We start from the raw sequence: 7828 nt of genomic DNA, 5'->3' as shown, positions 1-7828 counted from the left end.
CCATAGGACAACACCAATAATAAAACATACAACTCAAACCAATCATGATCATCGATCAACCCATAGGACAAAACGGATCTACTCAAACATCATAGGATAGCCACATATCATAGGATAATAATATATAGCATTGAGCATCATGTTTAAGTAGAGATTACAGCGGGGAGAAGAGGTGTTACACCGCTGCATAGAGGGGGAGAGAGTTGGTGATGACAGCGGTGAAGTTGTTGGTGTAGATCATCGTCATGATGATGGCCCCGGTGGCACTCCAGCGCCACCGGGAGAGAGGGGGAGAGAGCCCCCCTCCTCCTCCTCCTCCTCCTCCTCCTCCTCCTCCTTCTTCTTCTTCTTCTTCTTCTTCTGTTTCTTCTTCTTCCTTGACCTCCCCCTAGATGGGTGGAGGGTTTCCCCTTTGGTCCACGGCCTCCATGGCGGCGGAGGGGCGGGAGCCCCTCCGAGATTGGATATATCTCTCTATTTCTCTTCTGTTTCGCGACCCCGTTTTCTGGCCTTTCACCGTTTCTTAAATATCTAGAGATCCGTAACTCCGATTAGGCTAAAATTTTAACACGATTTTTATCCGGATATAAGCTTCCTTGCGGCCGAAGGACACCTCCAACCGACCTTCGGGGTGGCCACAAGCCTGCCAGGCGCACCCTGGGTAGGGGGCGCGCCCCTAGGGCTTGTGGGCCCCTCGGGCATCGTCTCGCGTTGATTCCACTTCCCAAAAATCACATATATTCCAAAATAATTCTCCGTAAATTTTTATCGCGTTTGGACTTTGTTTTATATGGATATTCTACGAAACAAAAAACATGCAACAAACATGAACTCGCACTGGGCACTGGATCAATACGTTAGTCCCAAAAATAATATAAAATGTTGCCAAAAGTATATGAAAGTTGTAGAATATTGGCATGAAACAATCAAAAATTATAGATACGACGTAGACGTATTAATGCCGAGCACATTACTGACATCTTCATCCATATAAATTGCCTCCTCGGAGGCGTAGGCCAATACGTCGGTAAAATCCTCGATCGTAGAGACTAGGTGGGTGGTGAGTGTGACGAAAATTTCCCTATCATCGGCTTTACATCCGATCTGGTCGTAGACCGAAGTCTGGCCGTCCGAAATCGCAAGACTCTGAATTCGGTCTAGCATCTCGTCAAAAAACGAGAGGTCAGCTGGTCGCATTTCTTGACAGCGGGTGGGATTGATTTGCAGTACGCTTGACGAAGCGTGTGGTGTAGCTTCAGAGCACGGGTCGGCTAGGACGAGGGCTTGGTCTGTTTTGTGAGAGCTCGGATTTGAAGTCGATGTTGGTTCCGAGGCGGGGCTCGATCCGAGGTTAGGATCTGGGATTGCTTCTGAGGTTAAGGCCATGGTGTCCGCGGAGTTCTCCAGTCGATCTGGCACCCGACCAACGAGGGCGAGATCACCACGGGAGTCATCGGTGTACTCCAAGCTTCCGAATCTGATGACCTGATCTAGGGTGAAGCGTTCAACGCGACTGAGGCGTCCGGTTGAATCAGCATGAAGGGCAATGTTTTCGAACACAAAAAGCTGGTCGGGGACAAAGATGTCGCCGCATCCGACGTCTGAGTTGATCTGAAGGCGAGCCATCAATCCTTTTTGACCACACCTTGGGACCTATAAGGGCCACCAATGTCGGTGCTAAAATCGATGGATCTCGGGTAGGGGGTCCTGAGCTGTTGGTCTAGGAACGGTGGTAACATGGGGAGTAGTAGATGATGTTTACCCAGGTTCGCGCCCTCTCGAAGAGGTAAACACTATGCCCTGCTTTGATTATATTGATGTGATGGAGTATCGAGTATAAGATGATCTACCTCGAGATCGTATGATCGTGTTCTAAACCCTAAGGCTGGTAATCGTGCCTCTAAAGACTAAACCCCACGGCTTACACATACGGTCGGTTGCCAGTCATGTCGAATAGTGAGCTATCCATGTAATACACGCCAAGTTTTCAGAGGTTTCCATCTTGATTACGCCCGAGGTTTATAGCTTCCGAAGTCCTTCCTTGTGGATATCAGTGGGCCGTGAGCTCGGCCCATTAGACTGTGGGTCGTACAGGTTAGTACCCCTTAGTTCAAGACACTGTCATCGTGTGTGACACAAAAATTTAAACCTGGTAAAGTATCCTTTTGACGGCATTTTTTTATTTGAGGCATTTTTGCACTAGTCACCCGGTATTGGGACATTCATTAAAATTGAAACGATATAGAGAAATTAGCATGACCCTGTGCAAGGATGACACACATACATAAAAAAATGGTTCATACCTCACGGTCAATTCTTAATTAAGTTGCGCGTGATACATGCCGATTCCTTGCTACAATATTCGAAAAAAAAAAGATTCCTTGGTGCAATAGAATAGCTGGCGCGAGACAGTAGCATCGTACGTCCTGTCATGGCCACAGTCATACGTAGTGCCGCATTTCATTTTTCTTTGCGGAAACTTATACTGAAATGGAGAGGCGCTCACACCATATGCGTGCGCAGATGAACGCAGGAATAGTACGTACGTACAGTATCTTGCTAGAGTTTCTTTTTTCTGACTTGTATGCAATATAAACACAATTGGCGTGCGTGGTCTGTGGTGTGTATGCAGAACAAAACAAGATACAGCACGTTTTTCCAAGCATCCTGCCGACATATTGTTTTACGCCACAGTTGATTCCACATGACACGGGAGATCGACATGCCTCGCCACAGTTGATCGCCGTTCCTTCATCGGACGCCGTGGTGCACTGATGATGGAATTTTTGTCCAAAAAGACCACCTGTGGAACGCAATTGACAGAAAAGACCACCCTTGAGTCACATTGGCAAAACGGACCAACCGGGTCGTGGCGCCAACCGACACGTGGCGCCTGCCGCCACGCGCGGAGGCGGCAGCCCCTGCCGCCACAGGCCAAGGCGGCAGGTGTCCCGCCACAAGAATCGGTGAACGCAGCTGACGCGGACGGAACGGAGCGCTGAGCAGATGGGCCCTACCGCCTCCTGGTGTGCCGGCAGTACTGTAGCTAGTGAGATTCACGCGGCTACTGCATGCATAGGATTCCCTCAAATGCGTGCATGCAGCGCAGTACTGTGTCTCTCCCTTGATTACTCTCTCTCTCTCTTGCCTCTTGCGTGCATGCAGCCCATTATTACTCTCACTCACTCTCCCTTGCATGCAGGGTTGTTTGTCCAAAAGGACCACCTGCCGAACGCAATTGACAGAAAAGACTACCCCTGAGTCACATTGGCAAAAGGGACCAGCCGGGTCATGGCGCCAGCCGACACGCGCGGAGGCGGCATGTGTCCCGCCACAGGAATCGGTGAACGCAGCTGACGCGGACGGAACGGAGCGGAGCGCTGGGTAGATGGGCCATGCCGCCTCCTGGTGTGGCGGCAGTACTGTAGCTAGTGAGATTCACGCGCGGCTACTGCATGCATAGGATTCCCTCAAATGCGTGCATGCAGCGCAGTACTCTGTCTCTCCCTTGATTACTCTCTCTCCTTGCCTCTTGCATGCAGCCCATTATTACTCTCACTCTCCCTTGCATGCAGGAATTTTTGTCCAAAAGGACCACCTGCCGAACGTAATTGACAGAAAAGACCACCCCTGAGTCACATTGGCAAAACGGACCAGCCGGGTCGTGGCGCCAGCCGACAGGTGGCGCCTGCCGCCACGCGCGGAGGCGGCATGTGTCCCACCACAAGAATCGGTGAACGCAGCTGACGCGGACGGAACGGAGCGCTGGGCAGATGGGCCCTGCCGCCTCCTGGTGTGGCGGCAGTACTGTAGCTAGTGAGATTCGCGCGACTACTGCATGCATAGGATTCCCTTAAATGCGTGCACACAGCGCAGTACTCTCTCTCCCTTGATTACTCTCTCTCTCTTGCCTCTTGCGTGCATGCAGCCCATTATTACTCTCACTCTCCCTTGCATGCAAGAATTTTTGTCCAAAAGGACCACCTGCCAAACGCAATTGACAGAAAATACCACCCCTGAGTCACATTGGCAAAACGGACCAGCCGGGTCGTGGCGCCAGCCGACACGTGGCGCTTGCCGCCACGCGCGGAGGCGGCATGTGTCCTGCCACAGGAATCGGTGAACGCAGCTGACACGGACGGAACGGAGCGCTGGGCAGATGGGCCCTGCCGCCTCCTGGTGTGGCGGCAGTACTGTAGCTAGCGAGATTCGCGCGCGGCTACTGCATGCATATGATTCCCTCAAATGCGTGCACGCAGCGCAGTACTCTGTCTCTCCCTTGATTACTCTCTCTCTCTCTTGCCTCTTGCGTGCATGCAGCCCATTATTACTCTCTCTCCCCCTGCATGCAGCGCCAGTGTGCACAGCAATGCATCTCGCGTGGAGGAGCCGCAATCCAAAGGAGCATAGCCTTGTACAGTGGTGCCGCCACACCAGGAGGCGGCGGGGCCCAGCTGCCCGGCCTCCGTTCCGTCGCGCGCCGGTCGCATTTGCTCAATCTTGTGGCGGGCCACCTGCCGCCTGGTTCTGTGGCGGCAGGCGCCACGTGTCGGCTGGCGCGCCTGCCGCCACGACCCAGCTGGTCCGTTTTGTCAATGGGATTGAGAGGTGGTCTTTTCTGTCGTCAAGTGGTTTTTTTCGACAAAAAATCCTGACGCGGACGGAACGGAGCGCTGGGCAGATGGGCCCTGCCTCCTCCTGGTGTGGCCGCAGTACTGTAGCTAGTGAGATTCGCGCGCGGCTACTGCACGCATAGGATTCCCTCAAATGCGTGCATGCAGCGCAGTACTCTCTCTCTCTCCCTTGATTACTCTCTCTCTTGCCTCTTGCGTGCATGCAGCCCATTATTTCTCTCTCTCCCTTGCATGCAGCGCCAGTGTGCACAGCAATGCATCTCGTGTGAAGGAGCCGCAATCCAAAGAAGCATAGCCTTGTACAGTGGTGCCGCCACACTAGGAGGCGGCAGGGCCCAGCTGCCCAGCCTCCGTTCCGTCGCGCGCCGGTCGCATTTGCTCAATCTTGTGGCGGGCCACCTGCCGCGTGGTTGTGTGGCGGCAGGGATGCGCCCCTTGATGGATCCTCCACACATCTTGGTCCAGGATGCGCCCTTTAAGGATTTGGATGGATCCTCCACACGCTAGCTAGCTCGTGTAGAAATGCTCGGGGCTCGGCTGGCTGGGTGCACCTGCACGCGCGTACATCCAGCGTAATTTCCTGGCCGGCGTACGGACGGTTCATGTTGTATTACCACACGTTTCAGGCTGTGTTTGGTTGCAGAGTATTTTTAAAGTATTTCAAGAATACTACAGTATTTCAGAATACTATAGTTTTAAATACTTTGAGGTATTTGGCTCTAGTTAAAATTGTAGTATTATAAACTACAGTATCCACAAAACTGTAGTATTTTTGCAGTATTAAAAAAAGAGGTTAGGACCTCTTTTTTAAAAACTGAGAAACACAACAAAGACCTTGTCTTGGCTATGTTTGGCAGTAAAGTATTAGAAAAACTGAAGTATTGAAAACCATAATAGTTTTGTCAATGGGTACAAGATACCACAGTTTTGACATACCAAAGTATGTTGAAGTATTGAGATTATTGTGACCTGTTTGGTTGTTGCCGCAAAACACAGTATTGATGCGTTCAAACACTCAGCTACCTATCCGTTAGCAGTGCAAGCACACGCCTGCTGGCCGGAGCTGATCAACATGCTCAGCTAGCTAACATACGGGCCATGCCATCAGGAGCCCGGAGGAAGAAAACAACTAGCTCATATGTCCCCCTCACTCCTTCCTGCCGGCTGAGCCGAGCTGAGCCACCGTTTCATGCACTCGCCTCTAGCCCCCACCCCGTGCTAAAAGTACCAGATGTAGTTTGTTGTGGTATGGTTTGAACAAGGATACCTGAATCTGAATTGTCTGAATGAAAAACAGCAAAATCGCTATGGTATGACTGTTAGATTTCAGACAAATCATGTGGGGTGTGGCGGCTGACGACAACAGAGCAGCCGTCTCTTTGCTTCCCCATGGCCGCCGAGGGAGATTTCTCCAAAGACGACAGGGCGGCGGCGGCGGCATGGGAACGAGGCCAGAGCAAGTAGCGAGTTTGTTGAGGAGAGTGCGGAAGGATAACGACGCCAGCCCTTCTTTTCGCCTTCTCTGTTTTTTAAAAACAGGTCTGGAGTTCTTTTTATTATACAGAGAAAAAACTGCAGTTTGTCGAATACTACAATATTAAAACAACAGTTTTAGCGGCAATCAAACAACTCATTGTAAATAAAACTATGGTAATCTAAAAAACTACAGTATTCTGAAAATGCATAGAAAATATTTTGCTATCAAACAGGTAGCGGTGGCCTATTATAACGCTGCATACCTTAATTGCCAAACATGCCATTGTTTCCACAATACTTAGAAAAACTGTTGTTTTCATAAACTACAGTATTCATTGTCATCGGTATGAAAAACTGTAGTATCGGAATACTGAGGTTTTACAAAAACATTGCTTCCAAACAGAGCCTGATTTTTAGGGCCTTTTTGATTCACGGGATTCTCAAACCACAAGAAAAGCAAAAACACATCAATAGAGTGGCATGTCCTCTTGTATACAGAAATTTGGATGATAGAACGTTTGGTAGCACGAGAAAAATAAAGGAATCCTATCAGGATGTTTGAGTGGATGAAAAATTTTCTCCAAAATATAATGCAAATGAATCATATGAAAAAAAAATCCTAAGAACTCCAATCATGTGAATCAAACGGTCACCATAGGAAAATTTCCTAAGGATCCATATCTTCCAAAAACCCTATGCAGTTCCTTTGAATCAAAGGAGGCTTCATTTGGAGCCAAAATGTCATCTACTCCGGCCATGCTTGTTCCATACTACTCCTGATTATCTCGCAGTACCGGGTGTCTAATTCGTGGCTTTTTGTTCCACACGTCGATGAACTCGATTGAACAAGGATTAGATAGGATGATGGCTGCATGAGGCTGGTGCGGGTGCGTGTGCGTTAACCGTGCCATGGATCGTGAATTCGGACCAAGATGCATCCATGCATCTTGCATGTTTGCATCCTATCCTACGAACGAACTCGCAGTTAATTTGCATATTGCATGCGCGGGGATCGATCTTGGTCTTCCTGGAGGAGCCTTCGCTGTCATTCACTGGATGACGACAAATCTTCTTCACCTTTACGCTGTGATGCATGCATCCTGCATTATTTATCTACTCCATTTGTTCTTAAATATAAGTCTTCTTAGAAATTTCAACATGGACACATATGAATGTATATAAACATATTTCAGAGTGTAGGTTCATTCATTTTGCTCCGCCGCCAGCTCGAGTTCGAGCCGTCACCCGACCGCTCTGTCCCGTCCGCCGCTACCTCGAGCTCCAACAGTCAACTCCGCACCCGACCACCCAGTCTCGTCCGCCTGAGCTTGGCACGCCGTCGCAGGTGACCTCTCTCTCTCCCCCCCCCCCCTCTCTCTCTCTCTCTCTCGTCCCATTCCTCTCTTTTCTCCTCTGTTTCTCTCTTTCTTTTTCTGTCTGTTTAGCAATTGAGTATGGTACAAATTTGTATGCTTATGTGTTTGATAAATTATATGCTGATTTATATGGTGCAAATGTGTAGTGATTGATGGATGTAGTTTTATGATTGATGGCATTTGGTGGGAAAAAATGAATGATGGAATTTTTTTCTCTAGTTTCTCCCCTGCTTAGCAAATGTGTATGGTAATTTTAAGAATTTTACAAATATTCATAAATCTCTTTCGTGTTCACATTCGACGTGTAACTATTTGAAATAAACAAATGTTAGCAATTAAGTA

At 49.2% G+C, this 7828-nt stretch overlaps 1 non-coding gene across 1 annotated transcript; it reads left to right on the top strand.

Moving 5' to 3' along the window:
• The first annotated feature begins 2202 nt into the window (after positions 1 to 2202).
• On the top strand, positions 2203 to 2307 carry LOC120972930 (U6 spliceosomal RNA). The gene has a single exon (XR_005767063.1). It is a non-coding gene; the product is annotated as a U6 spliceosomal RNA (small nuclear RNA).
• The last annotated feature ends 5521 nt before the right edge of the window (positions 2308 to 7828 follow it).

The sequence above is a fragment of the Aegilops tauschii genome, chromosome 1 (assembly GCF_002575655.3).
Source record: "Aegilops tauschii subsp. strangulata cultivar AL8/78 chromosome 1, Aet v6.0, whole genome shotgun sequence".
Taxonomy (NCBI): Eukaryota; Viridiplantae; Streptophyta; class Magnoliopsida; order Poales; family Poaceae; genus Aegilops; species Aegilops tauschii.
The sequence above is the reverse complement of the archived record's forward strand: the minus strand, read 5'-3'. Positions and strand labels throughout refer to the sequence as shown.